Genomic DNA, 27,321 nt, shown 5'->3' on the forward strand with positions numbered 1-27,321 from the left:
TACTCAGGAGGAAGAGGCGCATGCGCAGTCTGGCAGCTCCACCGGATGCTGCGCTGCCCTGTGCGGAGTGGGCGCGCCGGCTGCGGACCGCGTCTGTGCAGTCGCCCCCGGGGTAGGGCGCGCGTGACCCCCCGCTCCCGCGCGGCCCCGGAGGGGAGAGGGAGCCGCAGTCCCCGTACAGCCGGGGAGGGGGCGGGTGATCGTGCCCAGCAGGAGAGACGCTGGGGGTGGGCGGAGGCGCCACGGTGATGGGCACCGCGCGAAATGGCGGGAGGGCGCGTCGCGAGGCTGCAGCCCGCCCCCCGGGGCTGGGTTTCAGTTACGCCGGGGCTGCAGCCGAGTTCAGCAAACTCGTGTTGTTGAAGTGGCGCCGCTGGGTGCGTGAGGCGCAGATCGCTAAAGCTGGCCTAGGGCGACTCGGCCTTACCCCGGCCAGGGGCGGGGAGCGACCCTAACGTGCTGCTTTACGCGGGCAAAGGCCGCGGCAGGTGAGCTACGGCAGTTCAACCCCTTTAAATCAAACTGGTTCAGCTTCTGCTTTTCTGTACTTTGAGGAGGAGGAGGAGACGAGTGTTACCCGCTCTACGGGTTTTACTGGAGACCAGTTCAAACCACAGCACAGGGCTCCGACCTTAATTTGTGCCTCTCACTGCAGCGCCCTCCATCACACTCTGGTTGGCTGGTGTACAGTTAGTTGTACAGCGCCGTAGATTTAAATGAAGTTTTGCCCTTTGACACCAGCAGAATATTGGGTCTTTTAGTGAAAATTTAGTTTAAATATTGCATAGATATTAAGCTATCTTCTTTCTGCGACCAGAATTCCCATTGAGAGTAGGGAATGGAGTCCTATATCTGCTACCTGACATTAGAATTTGTTACTGGGCAATAACTCAGTATTTGCAATGTGTATGTGATTGCAAGATACAGTTTTTTGCCTGGGTATGATTGCTTTTCCAGTTAAAGTCCAGGTCATCAAGCATTCTTTTAAAAAAACAAAAACACACACACAAGAAAAAATCATGACAGGTCAAAGCCTATTAAGTAAATTGAAACAAATATACCAAATGTGGACAGGTCCTTTCATGTTTAAGGGATGGTCTGCAACCAGTTTTTGTACTGATTTAGCAGTTTAAGAAACTGATGTAGTAAATTGGTGCAACTCCCTGTGGAGGTATTTATACTGATATAAAGGTGCCAGTCTATATCGGTATAGTATAGTGTTATAGATTTACCCCACATAAGCTTAGACTAATATAAAGGTGCTGGTTTAGTGTGACTGCCATCACAGTAAGGGGTTGCACCAATTTAACTACAGCAGTTTCTAAACAGGTATTCGTAGCTTTTAAGGTCAGAAGGGACCATTAAATCATTTAGTCTGACTTTCTGTATGTCACAGGTTATTCGGTTTCACCCACTTAACCCTTATTGAGCTCAGTTGGTGTTTGGCTAAAGCATCTGCCACCTTTGAAGCAGCTTGGTTCATCCTGAACCATAACTAAGTGGCTTGAAAAGAAACTTTCTAGTCTGTTCACAACCATTACACACTAGAAAGATCTTTTCAAAGTGCTGTTTTAATTAAATTCAAAGCAGCTTCAGTCCCAAAAAGCAAGAGATGCCACACTTTGGACTGAAACTGGAAATGGCATTGTCAGCAGACAGAGGGTTGACCATCCAAGGCTTGTTGGGCTTTTTATATTCATTTAAAAATGGATGCAAATAAGATTTATTAAAAATTCAAAAGCTTCACAAACTGTCTCTCTCTACGGTTTCTTTTCCTTGGTTACTGAGGGCATCAAGTTAGGAAAGAAAGCAAGAACTATGCAGTACATCCATACTTACACAAAACTGGAACTAAGCAAATTTGACTACACTCTGTCCTTTGCAGTGGGTTCATTCTTTTGTATTCCTTTTAACAGTGAAGGTACTAATACATAGTACCGTTAATGATACACATGTAATAATAAGACAGGTGGCAAACACTAATACAGTAGCCACTAAAAAGTCTCCATTTAAATTAGGAGTGATAATTACATTAATGGTAATGATGATAATAGCACAAAGGATGTAGGCCTCCAGAGGCACCCAAAACACAAGACTCAAAGCATACAGTGATCCACCATGGAAGAGATTAGGGTTTGATATAATTTTTTAAAGATTTCAATTTTTACTCACCTGGAGGGAACTGGGGGAGCGATCAAAAAAAAGTGCCGCCCGCTGCGGCGTTTCTACTCACCCTGCCGCGCTCCGGGTCTTCAGTGGCGGGTCCTCCAGTGCCACCAGAGACACCCGGAGCGAGTGGAGGGCCCGCCGTTGAAGTGCCACCGATGACCTGGAGCGCCACCAGGTGAGTAAAAGTGCTGCAGCGGGTGGCACTTTTTTTTTTTTTGATCGCTCTCCCTGTTCCTTCCACCTGGCTATAGCACTGTCAATGAGGCCAGGATTTCATCTGTTGGACTCTAATTTATGACACATAATGGACAGCATGTGCATTGCTGCACAGCCAGGTAATCATGCATGTAAAACTAGACCCTGATCTGGCAAACGTTTAAGTACATGCTTATCCTTAAACATTCAAATAGTCTCATGGAAGTCAATGATTACTATTTTATTATCAAATATGCAGAGAATTTTGAGGGAGGGAAAAGTATGCACATAAGCTGAAGTCAATGGTAATTATTCATTTGTACCTGAAATCAGATAGAAAAACAAAAATAAAGTCACATTATTTAAAAAACAAAACAGAAAACTGATTTTAAGAGAAACCTGACAGCCTAGCCAAAAGTCTAAGGGTGAAAAAAGGATGGGAAAAACACTGAAAATAGGTTTGCCATTTAACAAAAAGTCAGCCAGAGAAAATGGAAAATTTCATTTTAATTGAATACATTTTTATTTTTTCCCTCAAAATGTTATGCACATCACTTAATATTTTATGAATATTTTACACAGTGCCATAAGGATACACCTTTTATTGAGTAGTAGGAAGAAATTGAATTTAGCTACATATCTTATAACGAATGTGTTCATTAACTAAAACTCCAGTCTTTATAAATCAATGTATAGTTTTTACTGGATTTGATTTATAAAGATTGGATTTTTAGTTATTAGGTAACTACCTCACTATATACAAGAACTAATTTTTCTTGTATATAGTCACATGTAAACATGTATCTCAGACTTCCTGGATTCAATGAGGATGACACAGAACACTGACCAGATGTTGAACAATGGCTAGATAATGCTGATTGGGGCAGAGAAACTGAGAAACCAAAGCATTAAGTCTTACTAGCACTCAATATGCAGCAGCTGTCAAAAAAGTTAACAAATGTTAGGAACTATTAGGAAAGGAATAGATAATAAAACAATATTTCATAATGCAACTATATAAAGCCACAGTTCACCCACACCTTGGATGCAGCATGCGATTCTGGTCACCACATCTTAAAAAATATATATATTAAAATTGGAAAAGGTGCAGAGAAGGACAATGGAAATTATTAGGGATATGGAACAGTTTCCATATGGGGAGAAATTAAAAAGACTGGGACTGTTCAGTTTGGAATGGAAAGGAGATGACAAAGGCGGATATAGGAGTTTATACAATCATGAATGGTATGGAGAAGTGAATAGAGAAGTGTTATTTACCCTTTCACATAACAAAAGAACTAGGGTCACCCAGTGAAATCAATAGGCATCAGGTTTAAAAACAAACATAAGGAACTACGGTACTACTTCACACAATGCAAAGTCAACCTACAGAACTCATTGCCAGGGGATGTTGTGAAGGCCAAAAGAATAACTGGGTTCAAAAAAGAATTAGATAAGTTCATGGAGGATAGGTCCATCGATAGCTAGTAGCCAAGATGGTCAGAGAGGCAACCCCAAGCTCTGGTTGTCCCTAAAACTCCAACTGCCAGAAGCTTGGTCTGCACAAAAGGGGATGGATCAATCAAAACTGCCACGTTTATTCCCTCTGAAGCATCTGGCATTGGCCACTGACAGACAGTGGGCTAGGTGGACCACTGGTCTGACCCAGTATGGCCGTTCTGATGTTCTTAGAGCATTAAATGAAAATATATAGCAGTTGAGAAGCAATGTTACATGTTTCTATAAAATTTGACTTTATTTTACTGTAATAATTTTGTGATTTGCTTACATAAGAGATGACCAGTTGCAGTCTAAACAATTTGGATTTTGCTGTTACAAAAACTTCCTTCCTATGCTTCTTTTCCTTCACTTATTTCCTTTTACAGCTATTGAATACTTTTTTCAAATAAAATACATTAGTTCTTTGTTTCTGTTCCCTAAGTACCAATGCCCTTTCCCACACTTTCAATAATTGTACTAACATCTTTGGTTGTATTTTATTCATTGTGACAGACTGAGCCAGAAGTCAGAGACATATTTAATTTCCATAGGTCACTGTCAACCAGCCTGCTAGAGCAGTGGTTCTCAACCAGAAGTATAAGTATTGAGGGGTATGCAGAGGTCTTCCAAGGGGTACATCAGTTCATCTAGATATTTGCCTAGTTTTATAGAAGGCTACATAAAAAGCACTAAGTCGGTATAAACTAACATTTCATACAATGACATGTTTATACTGCTGTATATATACTATACACTGAAATGCAAGTACAATATTTATATTCCAATTGATTTATTTTATAATTATATTGTAAAAATGAAAAGTAAGCAATTTTTCAGTAATAGTGTGCTTTTGACACTTTAGTATTTTAATATCTGATTTTGTAAGCGAGTCATTTTTATATGAGGTGAAACTTGGGGGTACGCAAGACAAATCAGACTCCTGAAAGGAGTATAGCAGTCTGGAAAAGTTGAGAGCCGTTGTGCTAGAGAGCATAGGCGCCGACTCCGTGGGTGCTCCAGGGCTGGAGGACCCATGGGGAAAAATTGATGGGTGCTCTTCACCCCCCAGCAGCCAAGCTCCCTGCCCCAGCTCCTCACCTCCACCTCCTCCCCTGAGCATGCTGTGTCTTTGCTTTTCATCCCAGTGCTTACCACACTGCAAAACAGCTGTTTCTTGGCATAACAAACTGTGGGTGGGAGGGAGGGGGGAGGAGCAGGAAAGCAGTGCGCTCAGGAGGAGGAGGCAGGGCCAGGGCAGGGATTTGGGGAAGGAGTCCAATAGGGGCAGGGAGGGGGTGGAATTGGGGTGGGGCAAGGGTGGAGCTGGGGGGGGGGGTCAAGGACCCACCAGCGCCAGGAGAAGATGGTGCCTATGCTAGGGAGTTTCACAGTGACATCATCTGGCAGATTTAAGCTCAAGGAAACGAATAAACATGGGTAACACTTCTGTAGCCTTCTCAAGCCACACTGGCCAAGCATGAAGAGGAATTTAATAAAATGCTTGAATATGAGAAAGTGTTGTTAAATGAGCTTTGGCTCAAAAGTAAGTAAACAATAGCTGATCAGTAGCATAGCAGAGGATAGCATATAAAGCATTCCCCCTTCCCTACTGAATAATTTTCTGGCCTGTAGCTGAAATATGCTGTTCTGGTAGAAGATTTCCAGTTTTATTTCTATGTATTTTCTGCTGTATCTGTATTTGGTCTGTTGTTTTATTTACACTTTTTAACATTCACTGTGGCAGTGTGATGCACACTGACAATGTACGTGGTGGGAATGATGCTGGGAGAGGACATTGGACACAGTAGGTAGGGAGTCCCCCTAAAATTGTTCATATCGGTGGGAGGCTTTCAGGCTGTATAATCTCTAGCGTGAAGTTTGACCACTTGCACAAGTGGTTGTAAACTTTCAGTCTAGGGTCCATCAAGGAAATGAGCGGTGATGGGGATAGAGTTAGAGAGAGCCATACACAGAACTGTGTCTGGTGACCTGTTTGGGAATTACTCAAATACTGTCCGACTAAGTGGGTATTCACCCACGAAAGCTCATGCTCCAATACGTCTGTTAGTCTATAAGGTGCCAAAGGACTCTTTGCTGCTTTTCCAAATACTGTTGTGAGCCTCAGAGGTAGTAGGCTTATTGGTGATCAGTTTTTAAGTGAAATTCTACTTTTAAAAGTGACTATGTAAAAGTGGCACCTTCAACAAGTTACTCCCCACGCGTATTCAGAGTCAGATCAGTTCACTATAGTGACAAAATTAAGTTTTTGCTACTTTTTACTTCTATTAGCCCTGCTAAACTGAGTGAGCTTCAGATTCTATTCTATTTTGTTCCTCAGCAGAATTATTTACTATGAGTTTGCAGGGCTAGCCGTTATTTGTAAGTGGGATTGGATGTAGTATATGAACAGAAATCTTCTCACTGTGCTAACTTTATTTCGTTAAATTATTTTCTTCTTGTTTTTCAGATCCCATTTGCCTAATGTAACTACAATTTTTTTTTAATTGGACTTTGGGAGACATAACTTCTTTTAGCAACAGGACTGTCACAGGATTCAAGATGCAGGATCATACAGAATGACAAAAGAGACCCACACCCAAATTTCTCTCACACACATTTGTTTAGTCTCCCCTGAAACTGCTGGCTTGTTTCCCCAGCCCAGAAAAGACTTACAGACCTATGTGTCTCCTTAAAGACACAATTTTATTCAACAAAAAACTTAGGCAAAACATCAAAACAAGAAGCAGTTCCTTTGCCCACCATGAGGCTTTTCCTTTTGTCTCTTTCACTGCCAAAGGATGCCATACCCTTACCTTCAATTTCCACCCCACTCTCTCCCTTGCAGGAGCCCATCTCCCTCAATTTAGCCACTTGCTTGCTTTTATATTAACTTTCTCCCTTCCCAGCTGGGTCTGATAAATGAACGGGGCAGGCTGGCCTCACACCTAGTAAGCCACCCCATTACAACACTGAAAGTTTGTGCAGCAAGTGAGAGCAAGTCCACAGAGCATTTTAGCAAATGAAGCAGCAGTTTTGAATAGGTTCCTCAAATTAATGTGGGGTTAGTAGAGTTGCTTAAGGATGGCAGGAGGTATGGTCACATATTTATCCTGAGATGTCAAGGCTGAGAGGTAGCTTTTGGGGAAGCCACAGAAGGGAGTTGCAACAATTAAGTTGAGTTGAGGAAGGAGACAGAGTTGTGTTTGCAGAAGCTTTTTTTCTCCCTTTGGTCCAAGCCCTCTTGCCTCAAACATTTAGCTGAAAGAAAATGAGGTAGAACCACAAGCTTACTAGGATAAAAACAGAGAGACTGGACAGGAAGGCGTTAAGGATGTTATAGATACATACAGGTGAGTATCAATTCTTAGCTTGTCCTCTGAGACTGCCAATAATTATGTCAATTATGTTGTGAACACTTGTCCACAAGGAACTTGGCTGAAACCACCTACTCATTTCATTCACACCATTTATCTTCTTTCCCTCTCTCTCCATGTTCCCCCTGTAATCTTCCCTCCTTTAATTCAGTACCTATCTCTTCATAAAAGTCAACCAAGAACAGAGGTTCATGCTTGAGTTTAGTCTTTGTGTAACTGAGTAATAATTTTTTTCAGTAGCAGCTCTGCTGAAGTCATCATGAGGCTTTTCAAGAAGATAAAAATCAGCCAGACTTGCACTACATATTGGTAAAAATGGTGCATTCCAAATCTTCTTAGGGAAAATATGTTAAATTAAAGAAGTATAATAGTTTTGCATTCCTGAATGTACACCAGAAAAGCTGTACAAATGTTAAGGGAGGTAATTTGAGATTGAAAATTAATACAGGTATAAATACTACTGCCCCTTTGCCAAGTGGTAGCAGATTTCAGGGCTTTGGGTGGGAAGGTGCTTAATCTTTATGGTGTCATCTTTTAATAAACATATATGGTCCTTGTAACATTTGTGGCAGGTGCATTTATTTTAAATGTGTAAAGAGCATCTCTGCATAATACCTAAAGTATAATTTTCCCATTTGATATTCCTAAGGAAATGGACATGGATTTACATAATTTTTTAGCCCCAGATTTGTTTAGAAATATGTGCCTCATTGTTAAGCTACTATATCCATATTTATGACCCTATACAAGTAACCTGATTTCCAAGAGTGCTGAATGCCCAGCAGGTTTCAGAGTGGTAGCCATGTTAGTCTGTATCAGTAAAAATGAGGAGTGCTTATGGCACCTTAGAGACTAACAAATTTATTTGGGCACAAGCTTTCGTAGGATATAACCCACTTCATCAGATGTATGAAGTGGAAAATACAGTAAGCAGGTATAAGTATACAGCACATGAAAAGATGGGAGTTGCCTTACTAAGTCGGGGGTTAGTGCTAACGAGGCCAATTCAATTAGGATGAAAGCTGCTGGGCATTCAACACTTTTGAAAACTTGTGATTATTTAAAAGGTCTAAATAGTGCTTTACGAGCTTAATGTGACACACCTGTATTTTATTTTTTTTAAATCTTGGCCTTACTTTTTGAGGGATTTACCTTTCCAGAAACCGAGCATAGAATCACTTTTATGATTAAAGGTGTCAATGTTAGAAACAATGCCACTTTGTTAATTGCAAATGACATTTAAGCATACAGTTCAAAGCCTAATCTGTTGAATTTCCAGTTACTAAAATGCTGATAATTGATTTCTAACGGACAAGGTGATATAGTTTAGTGAATGAACATACGATGAATGGAAGGAGAAAACAGTAGGCTTCCAGATGTTTCCTAAAACAAAACAGATGTTCAAACTAAACTAGAAGTCAGCACTTACTGCATTGTTTAAAGTAAGTTTAGAATAGGAACATTATATACAACCATTTGATAACCACCATGAAGGTCATGCTCCACTGCATGTGCACACATTGGTTTTTGGTTTGGCCCATTGTCAAATTCAGACAGACATGGATCACTATTCAGATTCTGAAAACACCCTCCCAAAATTCAAATTCTGAAGTTCAGCTTGAGCTCATTTCCAATTACACTAATGTATTTAGTTTAGATAGCAATAGCTTGATTTATTTGTTAACATTAATTTTTAGGCTATGCCTATTCCATAGTTTTTATAAAAGCAATAGAGAAACAGTTGAAATGAAATGGAGTCTTGTCAGGAGTTACGTTTGTTATCATTATAAAACTATTCTACTTGCCTTAAATGAGAACATAGATGTTAACAATATTATGGCTATCATTGCTTAGACAGAAACAGATTTGTTTCTACAGCTCCTTAGATGCAGTGAGTCAGAAAATAACTACAGGCTTATGAATCAGACTTTTGCACGTCCCTGATATTAACACTCAGGCATACAGAAGGGCTCAATCCACTTACATAGTTATATGAATATAGACTTCACCATGCAGGAGGCTTGTCTCATTCTCTCTTTCCCTCTACCTCTTCTTGGATTACAGGGAACTGCATTGCCCCATATAGTCACCTCCCTCCATTGGAATGTTTGCTATCTAGGCAGCTCCTTCTGTAACTGAGTGTATTTGAAGGAGTTGTGTCAACAGCTTTTTTATGTTGAATTTGAACCTTGAGCTAGTAAAACAATATGGTAATGCTGAATCCGGTTTTGCTGTTTTTACAGAAGATCATTTGTTATAATTGGAGATATACCAATCTCCTAGAACTGGAAGGGACCCTTCACAGCAGTTTTAACTTTTTGAGCCGTGAGTTGATTGCAGTGTGTAATTGGCAGCTATTGGGAATAGGGCAGTGGCAATTTTTTTCCAGGAATTTATGCAGAAAGTTTTAAATTTCACCTAAAGTTTAGCTTTGAAAAAGTAGAGTTTTTGTTTTTAAAGAAAATAAAATGAGTGAGAGTCTTCAGTTTTTGTGAATGCCACTCATGTTTCAAAGTGACAACACAGAAACAATGTTCATTTTGGTCATTAGTCTCCTGTGGGCAGAAGATAAGAGGACAGACATCCATGCAGATATGACTGTATCAACACTCTTTCATAGGCCACGTCTACATCACAAACTTTGATCAACGCGAGTGACATCAGCATACAGCTGCCGAAGTTAATGCATCGCTTGTGCATTCATACTTGGCAGCTTGTGTAAGTGCTGCATGTTCTCATCAGGAGTGCTTGTGTTGATGCAAAGTGTGATACACAACAGGTAAGAATCCCAGTGCCAAGTACCACGCTCCAGTGCAATACCTTCTGGGGAAGTTTTGGCAATGTGTTGTGAGATACAAATAACTTACCGAAGGATCCCTGGGTGCTAAGGGTCAAGTTCCCAGCATGTAATGTTCTCCATCTCATAATGCCATGCATATCCCATCATTTTTTTATTTTTTTTTAAGATCCCACAAACTCGCATGACACTGTTCAGTGTCTATCATGTCTGACAGAAGTACAGAGGCCTGCAGAGCTCTGTACTGTCCTCATGAACATTACAAATACACAGGATGCACAATTCTCCATTATTATCAGAGCAGCAAAACCAACCACAACAATGGGGGACATGACAATTTCTTTGAAGACAGATTGCTGAGTGACACAGCAGAAAACAATTCAAGGTTGTTGGTGGCATTCACTGAGTTCTTTTTTACCAGACTGAGCCTAAATTTAAGTGTCTTTCATGTGCATGTCAGTGTCTATATATCTGCCAGAAGATGGGTGAGCATCTTCAAGAACTTAAAGGAAGGGTGCCTATCTGCCTATTGTCAAAGTAGTTCATGATTTTGGGATCCTGATACACATATCTGGACCCCTAGATAGCAGCAGCCAGAAACAATCTTTCACCTTCAGCTGACCAAGCCAGCATGCATTTTTTTTTGCCATGTGCTTTTGTTAACATGAGGTTAGCTTATTGCAATATGCTTGGACTGGGTCAATACAGAAGGTCATTTGGAACCACCAGCTAGTGCAAGTTATAACTGTCCACCTTTTAGGCAGAGGAGAGAAAGTTGGCATATTATATCTGGATTCTTTGTTGGGAGCAGGGGTGGGAACTCAGGGTTCTGGTTACTGTCTCTCGAACTCCAAGAACCTTAGTAAAACAGTGGGAAAAGAATGATTGATGGTAGGCCCCATTATCTCAGAGCCTCTCTCTCCCACGATACCTCCCCACAGCAAACTGCACTCTGAAGAAATACAATGGTTATCAGTGCCAATGGGGAGATTCATGGAGAAGTAGGAAGGAAAGTGCTCCCAATAACAAGACCACCGCCTCTGCAATTCAGTCCTGTCAAATCAGGGTGACCAGACAGCAAGTGTGAAAAATTGGGATGGGAGTGGGGGGGGGGGGTAATAGGAGCCTATATAAGAAAAAGACCCCAAAATCGGGACTGTCCCTATAAAATCGACATCTGGTCACCCTATGTCAGATGTATCTCTGAACTCAACTTAATCCATTTTTAGGAAGAATCTAGTGGTGTCTTGTCTATACTTGCACTCCCAATGGTGAAGCTGAAGCAGTGGTAGCAATGGCAGGAGACTGTATAGGCAGAATATATCTGGTGTAGATAAGGGCTAAGTGAAAGTAAGTAAATAAGCCACCTCTCCCTCTTCAAGCTTCCCACTGCAGGCCTTTGAATCTACTAACTGCTATCTGTTCCCGTAGATCCTCTCAGAGGAGATGTCCTCACTGCTGCAGGGGGGAACAAAGTATATACTTTCTGTCCTTGAGAAGCTGTTTGGTACCATTCTAACCTACATAAAGTACCCCCAGGTACAGTGACGGATACATTATACTTGTAATAATATTAACATTTAAATCCAAGAAGATTATTAAATTTTCACAGAATGCCTAGGAGGCTTTAGAAAACTGTCCTACGCAAAAAAAAGTATATATATAGTCACACACTACAATGGTCCCCAGCAGTGTCATTACAGTTAATTCCCTCTCCGTGCTCCATGATAGTTTGATCCTGTACTTTTCTTTAAATTTTTATATGTCAGGTTTTAACCCCAAAGAAGTTTGTCTTGGAACTCAATTCTTACAAAAACTTTGTTAATATAGGGTTAGGAAGAGAAGAGGCAACAATATTTCTTCATATTTGTCATATTTTAGCAAGGACAGAGTAGATACCACAAACCTCCCCCCCCCCACAAAAGCTGACTATTAGAACATTTTTGGAGAATTATTTCAACTTTGGACACCTGCCTTTGTTTAAAAAAAAACAAAACAAAAAAATGTAAATGACAGGATGATGGTTGGAAGCTGGCACTGTAATTTTTTCCCCTAATGCCATTTTGAAATAACTATAGTAGTGAAACAGATTTTTTTTTCCAATCTACTGAAAATTTATAAACTCTAGGATGGAAAGAAAATCTCCACCTAGCCAATCTGTTAAAAATCCTTAAATTGATTTTCTCTAGTGGAGGCAAAACCTCGTTCAGCTAACCATAAATACAACTCAGGAAAATCAGTCTGCTGATCAAAGTTCCAAGAGGATGTGGGAAATGATTATTTGGTTTCCATTATTTGGAAACAGTCATTTCCAGTGGTTTCTGAGTAAGCCCCAGTGAAAATCTGTCTGGTTTCAGTTTTTCCTTGAAAATGAGGATCAAGCAAGTTTGTAAAGGAATACTACACAAACCTTCATTCAGGCTTCAATTCCAGAGGGTACTTAAGTATGTACCAGACTTCAAGCATTCAAATAGTCCCATTGACTAAGTATGTAAACAGTCCCATTCAAGACAACATGACTATTCCCATGTTTAAAGTTTGGCATAAACTTAAACCCCTTCCTGAATTTCAGTCTCTGTCACATGCACTATTGGGAAATATGGTGTTGAACTCTTAAACCAAATAAGAAAAAGAACATTCACTATTCTATAGAAGACTGAGCTTGACGGGAAATCTCAGGTGTTGCCCTGACAAGACCAAGAGTTGATACTTTTTCTATATGCTTAAATTTCTGGGGCCAACATCTCAATGGGAAGTGCCTAAGTTTAAGCATCCAGTTTTGAAAAATCTTGGCTTTTAACATCATACATATTCTTTCTTGAATGAACCCAGACAGAAGGTATTTACATGCCAGAAATGCTAAACAACGCCCCTTCATGCTTCGGCCACCATTCCAAGGACATGCTTCCATCCTGATGATGCTAGTTAAAAAAATAATGTGTTAATTAAATTTGTGACTGAACTCCTTGGGGGAGAATTGTATGTCTCCTGTTCTGTTTTACACACATTCTGCCATATATTTCATGTTCTAGCAGTTTCGGATGATGACCCAGCACATGTTTATTTTAACAACAACACTTTCACTGGAGATTTGACAAAACGCAAAGAAGGTACCAATGTGAGATTTCTAAAAATAGCTACAGCACTGGACTCAAGGTTTAGGAATCTGAAATGCCTTCCAAAATCTGAGAGGGATGAGGTGTGGAGTGTTTTTTCAAAAGTTTGAAAAGAGCAACACTCTGATGCGGAGAACCCGAACCACCAAAGAGAAATTTAACCTGCAGGTGGCATCTGAGTCAAATGATGAAATGAACATGCGTCAGTCCACTCTGCTTCGGATCGTTATCAAGCAGAACCCGCCATTTGCATAGACGTATGTCCTCTGGAATGGTGGTTGAAACATATGAATCTTTAGCGCATCTGGCCCATAAATATCTTGCGATGCTGGCTACAACAGTGCCATGTGAATGCCTGTTCTCACTTTCAGGTAACATTGTAAACAAGAAGCAAGCAGCTATGTGCTGCAAATTGTAATCAAACTTGTTTGTCTGAGCAATTGGTTGAACAAGAAGTAGGTATGAATGGATTCATAGGCTCTAAAGTTTTACATCATTTTGTCTTTGAGTGCAGTTATGTAACAAAAGAAATCTACATTTGAAAGTTACACTTTCACAACAAAACAATTGCACTACAGCACATGTATGAGGTGAATTGAAAAATACTATTTCTTTTGTTTTTTACAGTGCAAATATTTGTAATAAAAATAAATATGAAGTGAGCACTGTAAACTTTGTATTCTGTGTTGTAACTGAAATCAGTATATTTGAAAATGTAGAAAACATCCAAAATATTTAAATAAATTATATTATCTTATTGTTTAATCGCGCAATTAACTGTGATTTTTTTTTTAAATCACTTGACAGCCCTAATAAAAACTTCTAGGTGGTTTTACAAAACTCAAACCATTGAGGGCTTCTCCTATATCTAGTTGGAAAAGTATTTTTTTGTTGATAAAGTTGTCTATTTATATTTGTTTGAGATTTTTTTTCTTTAAAGATAGCCAAAGGAACAGACTCAACCGAGTTCTCTTCCCTCCTTCTAATTCTTAGATGAAAACCACTATAGAGCCATATAGCTTTTCTGTTACAGCATGTTTAGTTTTCTTGCTCAAGAGATAATAGTTTAGCAATATTGGTCCACACCAGAGATGAATTTAGCCTCCATAGAACATAAACATTACTGTGACTTGATAATGGACATATGGTTTCATTTTCATAGCAGAGTTTAGATCACACCACTTCAGTCTGACCTTGGTAAGATCCCTTGGAAGTCTGTTTTTAACTTTAATATCTTTTATTCCATTCCATGCCAGAGGAAAACAACATCATAGCCATTTACAGAAGACTTGGGCTAGAACCCCAAAACCTAGATCTGAACAACTATGAATTTAAATGAAATTCAGAAACCAGATGCAAATCTAACTTTCACAGTTCACCTCTCTACCAATAACCGACTAAACCAAAACCTGGAATCTGAAAACTCATTTAACTTGGGAAAAAATACAATCTGGGTCTAAATGTTATGTCTCTAAAATTTAGATCTTTAGAGTAGTTTGTTCAGAGGCACTTTCTGTTTCCTGTCCTTATTAGAATTGTAACAAACACTAGTCCCACCCTCACAGCCACCAAGTACCAGAACAGCTATTAGAAACCTCTTTTCTTGAGGCCAGCCCACAAATAAAAGGATATACTTGTACAATTTCCTTTTAATGCGGTAAAATTGAACACCCTGTTATACATCACAGTCAAAATAATTTCTATGCTGTTTTTTGTAAACACAAAAAAGACACCACACTGCATCCAATACAGTACTGATATGTTATCATCACAAAGTGAATGGTCCTGCATAGAAATGAATGGATCAAGTATTTTATATCCAGGAAATAAAATATTCTAATGAGTTTAGGGGCAGAGGTTTAGCAGATTAAGACAGAACAGCAGGAGCAGAAAGCAAACTATGCCCTGAGGACAACTTTATAGGTAGAGCACAAGAAGACGTGCTTAGAAAGTATTTAGCTCAGTCAAACTGAATTAGGCATCTTCAGCTTGTTATTAGATTCTGTCCCCTTTGATTGTAATGTTTTATGTTATCAGTTGTTGTGCTGGCAAGTTCCTGGCCTTTGCAGAGTGGCTACCGTGGTCAACAATGTGTGACGCCATACCTCATTTGCAACTTTGCTGGTATCAACCTGAGAAACACTCACATTGTAATCTATATTAGTACAGATAAATAGCTATGTTCTCGTACACAGTGGGGGGTACAAATTCTGCAATCCATTAAATCTATTTTAGAATTTCAACAGTCAATGTATTAATGAGAATTAGTGGCAGCACTGTCTACTATTTCATGTCTGAAAATTTATTACGTTTTCATTTCTAAAACATCGCTCATTGCACACATTTAAAAGGATACTGTAAATAAAGTGACTTTTCATTGACTTTAATACAGTCTTAGAAATACACAAGAATATTCCTCGTGTCCACAAAAATTTGTTTTCTCCTATGGTGATCATTGTTTTATGTCCCTTTGGCCTGATCTAATGTCCACTGAAGTTATTGGGGTTCTTTCCTATGATGTTAGTGGGCATTGGATCAGGCTCCTGTGTTTTCAATTAATCTGGAGTTAACATACCTGGTTTTGGTTAATAATGACTAAGGGTACGTCTACACTTACCTGCCGGTTCGACGCGGAGAGTTCGACTTTTTGGAGTTCGAACTATTGCGTCTGATCTAGACGCGATAGTTCGAACTCCGGAAGCGCCGCGGTCGACTCCGGTACTCCACCTCGGCAGAAGGAGTTGGTGGAGTCGACGGGGGAGCCGCGGAGTTCGACCCCGCCGCGTCTGGACGGGTGAGTTGTTCGAATTAGGGTACTTCGAATTCAGCTACGCTATTCACGTAGCTGAATTTGCGTACCCTAATTTGAACCCCCTTCTTAGTGTAGACCAGGCCTAAGTTACATAACGCCTGAGCCTGGTTTGGGCACTAGAATAATTAACAAAATAGTCTTTGTTTAGCTAACTCTTGCTGTAAGGGAAGCAGAAAACAGGTTTGTACGGGCATCAGAGCAGACTACTGAAAGTCTACTGGAATGTTTTGGTTTTATTTTTGGACTGACTGGTACACTTTAAAAAAAAAAAAAAAGGTGCGTTTCCAGATTTTAGCCAAGACAGTTTTGAACTCCAGCAGTGATTTATTTCTTTGTTAGAAAAGGAATGGTAGATAGACTCAGTTACCATGTTCACAGAGTAACTGAATTCCTACTATATCAGTGGGGTCTCTTCCTGCAGTAGCAGTGCTTTTCAGCAGAGGACTGAAACTGTATCTAATAGCAAAGCCTCCTTGCTCTAGCCACCTCTTTTATTCTTTTGTTTGTGAGAGGCTTGATAACTGTGCCAAAGGGACTAAGAGAGAGGGAGTGAGTAACATTACGCCTGATGCTCTCCTCCCATAACATAAGCAGAGGGGAAGCAGACTTGGACAATCTGTGCAGAGTGTTTGCAGTGTCACTCATCTGGAGTGATACTCACACATTTGCTCCTGCTGAGCAACAGGCAGCAAGCAAGGCTTTTCAACTTGAAGTTCTGGAGCTCCCAGTGTGTCCGGACAATTGTCAATTAGCTAGGATACGCATCAAGGTTTTGCCACTTATTTTAACAGATAGGATTGCTCCATAGGACCAACTCTACATGGAAGAATGGATAGATTCTAAAGTTTGACCAAGCTTGCCTCACAGCTGTATTATGGAAGCTCACTGGAGCCCTCAAGTCTATAATAATTTGATGCTACAATGCCTGAAAGGGGACAGGGTGTATCAGTTCTCATTCAATTTGAATCCAAGGTGGGGTCTGTGTGTTCATAGCTAATAGTCACAAAGATGCCTGGCTTAACAAAAAGGAGACATGATAATTTTCCAAGTAGGGAAAATGAAATCCTCCCACAGATAGGAGGAGCTGTAACTTATTCATAGTCAGTCTGATTTCTTACTGTGCCCCAAACGAACATTCAATAGTATTTTCAGAATTTCATATTCTAGAGGAGTGAGAAGAAGACTCCCATGGGACAGTAACAGGAGGGAGCAGAAAGAGGAATTAAATAAGTGAAAAAACAAACTGGAAAAGATAGTGGAGAGAGAAATGCACATTAGTACCATACAATCAAAAAGGAGAATCTGTTAGACAGTCCAACAAGATACACTTGACACCCAGGGGGGTTGGCTGAATCTGGTGAAAGTTGGAGATCCTCACAGCCCCTAGGGCCCCCAAGCATTACAATTCTAGTAATCACCAAATATCCTTGTTTTCCATGATAAAAAACCCTCAAAATTCTGATAAAAAAAAACAAAACCCCCCCATAAAAATCCACATTTTTCCATGATTGAAATGTAACGGTGAACTTTAGTTTCCCTAGCCACTAGATATATAGGTATCAGTTAAACACAACGTTTTATTGATATACAATAGAACCCTGTTTATCCAAGCCTCCATCATCCAGCTCTCCTTATTAACCGAACCACCAGTGGGCTCAGGTAGTCAGTTCCAGGCGGCTGGGGCTCTGGCAGCTGGGGCTGAGTACCCTCTCCCCCCACCCCATCTTAAAATAAGGGATAGAAAGCTCTTTGCTAATTCTCCTGATTATCCCCATTTTTTATCATCTTATCTGGTCCTGGCCCCAATTAGATCGGATAAATGAGGTTCAACTGTAAATTTAAAGCACATTCAAAAAAAATCAACCACAATAAGGGGAAGTTGCACGAATTGAATAAATGACATTGGCACATTGAGTAAAATTTAGTTATGTGTTTTTATTTTTTTCCACAAAAATGTAAAAACTAAAGATTCGCTATAAAAATGCAAATTCTGCATTTTTTCATGGCAGAAACCAATTTCTAGGTGCCAAAAGAACCTCGATACATTAGTCCATAAGGAAGCACAATCTAATAAAGCAATGATATATAATTACCAATCTAATAATAGATATTTACACTGATGTGTCTTTCCCATGAGTTAAAGCAACAGGAAGTAAATATATAATAACCCTTTAATCCTTCAATCTGATCGAGAGAGAGAGAGAGAGCGTGCTTGTTTAGAGCAGCCGTATCAGACCTCAGAGAGGAATACATAAAATTCCACAGAGTTGGATCATTCCACAGGTGCGAGGGAGGACTCTGCAGATTTTTGAGGTATTTTTCTGCCTCCTGAGGGGAACTGAACGATACTATCTTCTCGCTATTCTTAATAGAGAACAGTGCCACGTATTGAATAAAATACGTCAAGTCCATCTTCCTGGCTAATTGTTTTGCTTGATTAAAAGCTGCCCTCATTGCAACCAAAACATGGGCATAATCTTGAAAGAGCCGTATTTTAATTACTGATTGTTCCATAACAGTTCCTTTTTTCCTCTGGATTTCTGCAATATAGGCGCCTTAGTGGTAAATTTCAGGAACTTCACAATCAATGCTCTAGGCTGACATCCTGGAGCTGGCTTGGGGACAAGGGTCTGGTGTGCCCATTCTGTATCAAAACTACTGGCAGATCCTAGTTCGCAGTTTAGAGACAAATTTGGAGGCTTTACCTTTCTGTTCCCTCATGGGCACCCCACACTCCTGATGTTACGTTGTCATGAGTGGCTTTTTGAGATTTTTAGCTTGGTCTTAATATCATTACAGCTCTTCATAAACCTGTAATTTGTTCTCTTTGAAATCATCTTCCATTTCAGAAATTCTCTGTTCTGCTTTATCCGTGGCCACCTGTTGTAGTACAGCCATCAGCTGTGTTCCGTCAGGCTCATTCGGACATCGTTTTGTTTGTAGAAGGCAGATCTCCCTCTGGGTTTTGGTGCTTTCAGATTTGGAAAGGAAGATGCAGAGCTAGAAGGCATCTTGGGGGTTTCAGTAGTCAGGCGCCATATTTCCTGGGGTTGGATGGTGGGGTTTAGGGGATGATGTTTGGCAATTCTTCATGGGCTGATTCAAAGCTCAAGTAACCTATATCCACTTTGGTGGCAGTGCCCTCTGGGGTCACTGTATTCACTTTCCTGCCTGTAATTCAGGTTGTAGGGCTGTTTTGATGTACACACGTACATCCATTTAAAAATAATGATTAAAACATTTTAAATAGCATCGATGCACAAACTGGTGATGGACAAATTGCTGTGGCTTCATTTTATTTCTGCAGACTTGAGTTTGTAACATTCTGCTGACTGTCCTGTGTTAGAATATGAAGTTACACTGGGCTACTCTGGTTAAAGTTTTAATTTTATTTATTTATTTGCTGGGAAGTTCTTTGACTACAGAAACATTTTAGGACTTACCTGAAGTATAAACATCTCAGGACTAGCAGGCAGGACTGCTCTGCTTCAGAAACACAATTAAGAGATATGGTATGGGCTTGCTTCACAATAGCCTTGATGCAACTCAAGATTATTTCAGAGCAATTAAAAACAAAATTAAAGAGCTAGAAATGACACCTGATTATATGTTCACTGCTTTAATCATGGGAAAATAAAAGCTTCAGCTGGAGAGAGAGAAAATAGGAAGTAATCCAGAACAGAGAAGAGTGCCTGAGGGAACTGGCAATGTCAAGAAGCTTTTTGCTTTCTAATTTATGTTTTTGGAAAGGTGGATGGCAGATATGCTGAAGCAACATTACAATGAAACTTCGGAGGCTATTTCGGAGTCAGAAGAATGCCAGGAAGAAAGCTGTTGAGAACACTGTACAATGTGACTCATTTGATGCATGTGATCAAATTTGGAAGATGACTTGAGCTATGGAGTAGTTTGTCTCTCTCTGGCTTTGAGGGAACTTACTGTACAGTTTGGAAATCTTCAGGCTGTTAGGGAATGGGAATGGTCACATTCTTTTGTCACAGACATATGTCTCTCCCAAACACACCCTCACGATTCTCACCCCTATCATTCTCTTAGTGTTGCATCTCTGAGAAGACTTGGGAAGTTGTTCTCGCTATGGTGGAAGAATTTAATAAAATTCTCAGTGTTGATGCAACCACAGAGCCTCACATGTGTGGAGTATGCGTGGAAGAGCCTTCACTTGCTTAAGGATAAGAGCCTGTTGGAGCAGAACTCCTCATCAGACATATTCCCATATAGGCCTGTTCCCCTCTTCCCTTCTGCAGGAAGAGGAACATCCACTTGGTGAAGACTGTGGCCTTTTCCTCTCCAACCAGAGCTGGACAGGTCGACCTTGCTCCTGCATGGAACTTCAGTGACTAAGGAATCACCTACTCACATATGAATGCAGAATCAAGGCATAAATGACATAACCTAGGACTAAACAGGACACCTCTCATGAGTAGTTATACTAAACCATGACTAACTAAAGAAACCTGACCAAGTCCTTACAGGTATTTTGGAAAATGTCCAATCGGAAGCACGAATACAAGCACTGTTATTTCTCAAGCCAAGGCGACGCAATGACTGGGGGGTGGGAAGGTGGGGGGGGGGAGGGGAGGAAGAGGGAAGGGAATGGATTGGGAAAAAAACCCTCAATTCTGTTCAGTTTCTCATTGGTAGTCAAAATAGTATGAAAAGAATTCTAGCCCAACTGTAGAGAAAAGTGGAAATTATAACCATTGAGGAAGTTAAAGGTTTGTTAACAAGAAATGTTCATGGCCATAGCTCAAGATGTCAGAAGTAGAACCTCTCCCTTTCCCTCACCCCCAAAAGGAACAATCAGCCTCCACAGATAGCAATCAGTGGGTAATTCTGAGACTGCAACACAGTCTAGGTAATTTTCTGGAATAAAGTAATGTATTAATAGAAATTAGAGTTCTGATACAAGAGTACATTTTGGTGCATCCTCATCCTTTGGAACAGGATCCATTGTCAGCCAAAAAAAAAAAATTCAGGAAGCTTTTGTCTACCTTAGCTTTAAAGTGAACCCATTACCAATCTCATCAATCAGAACTTCATATTACTAGAGGCAGAGGTGCCCAGCTCTCAACAATAAACAACATTAACTACATTATCATTGATTGTCTTTCCACCTGATGAAGTATAGAGTCAACTCTGTCACTGTCATGTCTGAGAATGCCACAGCCAAAAAGGTAAAAAGGAGGTAAAAAATGACTTAAAACCAATGATGAGGAAGGAGGAGGAAAACAACAAAAAGTTTAGCATAGTTCCCTACTCAAAAGAGCAGAAGTCTATTATTATTATTAGCTAGGCCATTGTACAAACATCTATACCTATTTTTTTCCAAATACTGCATGCAATGGCTTCATCATTCCTATTTGCATTATGAATAATTATTTGCATTTTATAAAAGCATCCATCAGCAAGTCCCAAAGCTTTATAAAGATAAACAATGAAGGTTCACAGCATCCATGTGATGAACGCTAAGATTATCACACCCATTTTATAGGGGGGGGAGCAGAAACACAGAAAGTCAAGGTGGCTTGTCAAAAGTCTCATCAATTCAGTGATAGAGATACAAGATTATATCCTGGAATTTCTGACTTTCAGTCTCATGCTTTGTCTACTAGCCTACACTCCTGTCCTTCCTTTAATAGAAAGTCTGTTGGTTAAATCCCAGCCTAATGCATTCAGTAATTTAGGGACAATTGCTTCTTCAAAACATCTGCACTTGTAATTATCTATAAGTGTGCAAACGGAAGAGTCAGAGAATAATAAAAAGAATATAGAAAATAAGAGTGGTGAAAACTGAATGAGGACAATAATTGACAATGCTAAGAAATGTCACTGGAACCAAGTAAAAGATGATAAAGGAAATGCAAGTGAGGGGAGAAGTAATTATTCTGGAATACTCACTTACTGAAAAGACGGAGAGGTACATTACATGAATGGGAATGGATTTTTAAAAAATGCATATATGAGATAAAAACAACACAAGGGAATTTGGAGAGGGATGTCAGAAATGAACAGGAAAAGAAGAGTAATGGGCTGATTTTACTGGTTGAAAGTCATGATACTTCAAGAAAATAAGTTAGAGTGAAAAGTCAGCTTTAGAAGTAGATATTTTAAATCTTAAATCATATTTAATTTTTTTGGTAAGACTTTCTTTAAAACATATCTGGACAAATTAGATTTTATTTAGCTAGTATGTAAATCATTGGCAATGCTCTGGACAAATTAAGGTCATTTTACTTATCTTGGTAATTAAGGACCTGATCCAAAGCCCAAGGAAGTTACTGGAAAGACTCTGGCAAACTTAAGATTTGAATCACACCCTACATTCTTTGTGTGGTTTAATTTACATCATAGTTACTCAGATATTACTGGTGAAATTATGCATTTGGTTAAGAGCATGTGTAACATCTGTTCAAATTTATCACACCAGGCCCATGTCTGGACAACGTTTTGCACTATGTCAGCAAAGGATAAAATTTCAAAAGCACTTAAAAATGACTTGGGCTTCTATATCACTTCTGAACACAGGACTCAGGCCGAGTTTACACTAATAGGGTTTTGCTGGTATAGTTATACCAGTATAGCTAAACCCGCAAATCCTCCTAATATAGATGCAGTTCTATCCATATGAAATTATGATTCCCACAACCAGCATAAGCTATACCAGTATAAGCACTTTTATACAGATATAATTGTATCAACACTTGGGCTTTTACTGGCATAGTTATGTTGGGGTGTATGCAGGGTGGGAATAAAAAATAAATCATCCCCCTAACTGACATAGCTATACCAGCAAAACTTTCTAGTTCCGATCTACTTTCATGTGCTTCTGAAATTTCCCCTCCACAATCACAGAAAATGGAATTTCAGAATAAAGGGCCCACTCCTGCTCCTACTGGAAGTACAGAATGATGTGGCCTAAATAATATGTGGTTAGAACTCTGTACCTTTAGACAGCTTAAGCAAAATCCTCTTTAAAAAGTTGTATTTATACTGCACTTTAGTATTAAGGCAGACAGGGGCGGCTCTAGACATTTCGCCGCCCCAAGCACGGCGGCATGCCGCGGGGGGCACTCTGCTGGTCGCCGGTCCCGCGGCTCCGGTGGACCTCCCGTAGGTGTGCCTGCGGAGGGTCCACTGGTCCCGCGGCTTCGGTGGACCTCCTGCGGGACCAGCGGACCCTCCGCAGGCACGCCTACGGGAGGTCCACTGGAGCCGCGGGACCGGCGACCGGCAGAGCGCCCACCACGGCATGCCGCCCCAAGCACGCGCTTGGCATGCTGGGGCCTGGAGCCGCCCTTGAAGGCAGATCACTTTACTATTAAGGCACTATTTAAATAGCATACAGCAATGTACTGAGTCCATCTAATTGCTTAGGATGTTATATTTAAGGCTAGCTCTGTTTAGAGGTGCTCACATAACACATCAGTCAATATGTGTTACATGCCCCCCTCTATGCCAGATCCACAGAGAAACTAGTGTGTTACAGCCCCCACCCTCAAACTCTGGCTTTTTAGTTCAAACTGTACAGACTAATTTAATTCTGGAGATCCTTGGTTCAATCCCAAGTGCTAGTCCACACAGATAGTGTGATCATAGGAGTCAGACACAGATGGTGGTTGGGGATTTTACTTCTGATTTTTTTTTTAACTGTGATAGTTGTACATTTGAGGAGTGTCCTCTTTACAGTCAGATTAACAGGAGTCTAAAGTTAGAGATGTTGCTTTTGTTTTAGATCTGCTCAAAAGTCCTCAGCAGGCTAGCCAATGGGCATTTTTAATAATACACATTTCTCTCTCTTTCTCACACACACACAATTAACGGTATTAAAGTAACAACTTTGTATGGGATTTAGCAAATAAATGAAGAGTTAAACAATTATGCATTGCAAAGAGGCTGCAAAATTATCTCATACCACAAGGATCTTTGCTGTTTGATCTGTGAGTAGTGAGGATACTAAGCCACCTACCCTGCTAAATCACATTTTAAAAAGTGCAATAATCTTGGAGGGATTACATAAATATTTCAGTATGAAATTAACAGCTTTCTTAATCCACTGACACTTTAAAATGTACTGTAGAAAAATTATGGTCTAAAAAAGTCTAATAAAATCTACTGTACCTTTTCAAATTTTTTTTAGCATTTGTAATATTGTGTGATTAGGTTTGGGTATTTAATGCTTCCTCCACACTGCCTGCAGCGTCACATTGCTTACTGCGTGCTTTAAGTTGTAAAATCACTCCACAGAGTAGGTGTCAAGAGATATTAATATAGTTTAGTTGTTTTTTTCTGAGCTACTTCTGAACATATGCCCTCATCTCCAGTGATGAGCTGGAGCCAGTTCCCACAGGTTCCCAAGAACCGGTTGCTAAAATTAGACCTCTGTGGAGAACCGGTTATTAAAGGGCTAGGGGGTGGGCAAAGAACTCCGGTCTGCGGGCTGGACCATCCTGTTGCTCCCAGGATTCCCAGCTGGGGAGGCTGAGGCTCCCCTGGCCCTTCCCCCGCTTCCCCCCAGCTGCAGTGCCAGCCACTGGCACCAGCTGGGCAGCTCAGCTGAGCTCCAGAGTCGTCCTGCTGCTTTGAGCTGCCAGCAAGGTAAGAGGGGAGGGGGCTACAAGCTCTAGGGTTGCCGGGGGGGGGGGGCAAGTGGGGCAATTTTCCCCAGGCTCTGCAGGGGCCCCCGCCCCTACGGATATGTCTCCCCTTCCCCTCCCCCTCCCCCGCTCTCCCCCTTCCTTAAATCAGAACTTTTTATAGGGAACCGGTTGTTAAGATTTTGGCAGCTCATCACTGCTCATCTCTGCATGAATTTTGTGACAAATGGCTATGATGTGTTATTAGAAATAACAGCATGTCTCTGATTCATCAGTTATGTACACTTCACTGATTCAACTACAGCTTCACTACTTCAGAAAGAATTCATAAGTGTATTGATCGCCTCGCAGATCTTTACTGATCAAACTGTCAATTTTGCAAAGTAAATTACACCCTTTTCTGACCAAGCTACAAACTACTTATACCACACTGCTAAGTGAAGTACTTCAGTTTAGCTACTGTGTAATTTACTAACTAGGTTGCATATATTTCGGTCAAGTTTGAAATTTCAACACCCAGTTTACATATGCTAGGAAAAGGAGATTGCATCTTGTTGCTCAGCAAGACTTGCAACTTTACTGAATTAATAAAATAAATAATAATAAAGTAGAGTTGAAAGAGATCTATTAAATAGTCATCTAGTCTGGCTCCCACTACTAAAGGGCTGGTTCCTCTAGTATATTTTCCTAGCAAGTCCATAGTAATTGTAAAAATGGAGGTCTACTCTGGAACATGATCCTTTAAAAATGGCCTCTGGCGTTTCCATGTTTTTGTCTCAGTTTGCAAATGAAAAGATGTTTTTTTCCTCCCTTTCTGATAGTGGCACAAATTCAACCTGAAAAAGTGTGAAAAATCAAGCTGAGCTGCCTGTGGTTCCTGCACTAATCACCATGGATCAAATTCCACCCTCAGTTACAGTTACCCTATCCAATTATTTTACATCATCACAATGGAGGGTGCAAGGACAAAGTCTGGCTCTGCAACTGGACTTAGTTAAGAATTCTGTTGACATTTATTGTGCCTCATCTGTCATCATTCCATTGTCCAACAGCTAACTGTTTGCTCAGCAGTTATAAAAGAAAGAAATTTGTTAGTTCCCATTATATACGTATTATCTATCTAGGAGAAATCTGAACTCTGCCCTCAAATGAGGAGGAGAAAGATTAATGCACAAGCCTGTGTATAGGTCAAGCATACAGATGAGACTGCCATCTTTCACCGTCAGAAGTGCCACAGAAGTTTATTGTGCCATGTGGGGTACAAGGAGAAGCAACCACTCTGCAGGTATAACACATGGATCACAGACCATTTACTTAGTAGCCTAGTTTCATCCAAGCCAGTGGAATTCACTATGATCTCCACAACCATTCAACTGTCATCGGGAGGCACCAACTTCTCAGTTACAGGGTGACAGTGCTCATTAGGATGGAGACTAATTTGAATAGAGTACAGCTGACAACATTTGCTTAGAACCAGCTTGTAAAATGGAACATTCATGAGACCAAGAATGCCTCCAAAGTTTTCCTCTGTAACCTTTTTTCCTTTGTGAATTCCAGCAGCTGTTTTGCGGCTCCTGTGCTATAAGTCTTCAGCACAAGCCATTGGCAAGGTGTGTAGGTGAGGTGCAGCGTTTCTTGTTATACACTGTGTAAACTAATCCCTGTCATAGCAAAATCTAAATTGTATAGGTATTATATCCTTGTAGTGAATTTCTTTATGTATTGGACCAAATAACCTGTCTTCTGCATTGGAGGGAAATATGTTGAGTCTTTAAAAGCCAAGGGAGTTACATTTTTCCTAGCATTTACACCTTCTGACTACTGAAAAATCAAGCTAATTACAGGTTAATTAGCTCAGCTATGCTAACAATATTCTTTGTGTGTCTGTTGAACAAGCTGAACACTTTTCAAAATAGGATTAGTATGATCACTTCTAGCTACCAGCTATGCATGTTAGGTATCCTATATGTATGGGATGTTTATTTTTCATCCTTAGCAATAAATACTAAAAGCAATTTAGTAAGCACAGACAAATCTGGGTTTTGTTATTTTATTTTAAATACAGGCATTTTCTTTTCTTCAAAACAGAGGCAACTGATATTTTAATTAAATTGGATTTGTTCAGTTAACTGAACCCAATTATACTTCCCTCATTACAAAACCATTCTTAAGGGCTAATCATCTTAACTCTTCTAATGATACAATGTTATGATCTCATTTTAGAAGAGACATGGTTGGAAGCTAAAGTCTGGCTGTTCTAGGTCATATTTTATAGTCTTTTTACAGAAGCTCCTAATATGGTTTCAGATTCCTTTCATAATACAATTTGTACCACCATAATCATCAATTGGAGATCAATGGAAAAAGCATTCTCACACAGGAAGTGACGGTTGCAGTTCTCTTCTGTTAAAAAAAAGTGGCAGCTGATAATATAAATCAGTGCACAAACAGTCTAATCCAGGGGAGGGCAAACTACAGCCTGTGGGCAAGATCCAGCCCCTTAGGGCTTTCAATCTGGCTCGTGAGATTGCCAGCCCAGTGGCACAGTGGGGCAAAGGCAGGTTCCCTGCCTGCCCTGGCTCATGTCACTCCTGGAAGTGGCCGGCACCACATCCCTGAGGCCTCTGGAGGAGGGGGTGGCAGAGGGCTCCATGTGCTGCCCTTGCCAGGAACACAGAACCGCAGCCAATGGGAGCTTTGGGGGTCATACCCACAGGCAAGGGCAGCATGAGGCAGAGCCACC

At 40.4% G+C, this 27,321-nt stretch overlaps 1 protein-coding gene and 1 long non-coding RNA gene across 7 annotated transcripts in view; one reads left to right on the forward strand and one right to left on the reverse strand.

Moving 5' to 3' along the window:
- Positions 1–27,321, reverse strand: part of SLC39A10 (solute carrier family 39 member 10) — a 102,594-nt gene that overhangs the window by 49,767 nt on the left and 25,506 nt on the right. The gene's annotated exons all lie outside the window — the stretch shown is intronic.
- On the forward strand, positions 5–26,725 carry LOC120374361. Of its 6 annotated transcripts, none has more exons than XR_005586036.1 (4): positions 5–112; positions 6,332–7,214; positions 9,790–11,574; positions 25,400–26,725. It is a non-coding gene; the product is annotated as an uncharacterized LOC120374361 (long non-coding RNA). The 6 variants fall into 6 exon arrangements; XR_005586037.1 differs by lacking the exon at positions 25,400–26,725 and adding an exon at positions 13,068–13,804; XR_005586035.1 differs by lacking the exon at positions 25,400–26,725 and having other exon boundaries at positions 9,790–11,385; positions 11,467–13,804.

The sequence above is a fragment of the Mauremys reevesii genome, linkage group 11 (assembly GCF_016161935.1).
Source record: "Mauremys reevesii isolate NIE-2019 linkage group 11, ASM1616193v1, whole genome shotgun sequence".
Lineage (NCBI taxonomy): Eukaryota > Metazoa > Chordata > Testudines > Geoemydidae > Mauremys > Mauremys reevesii.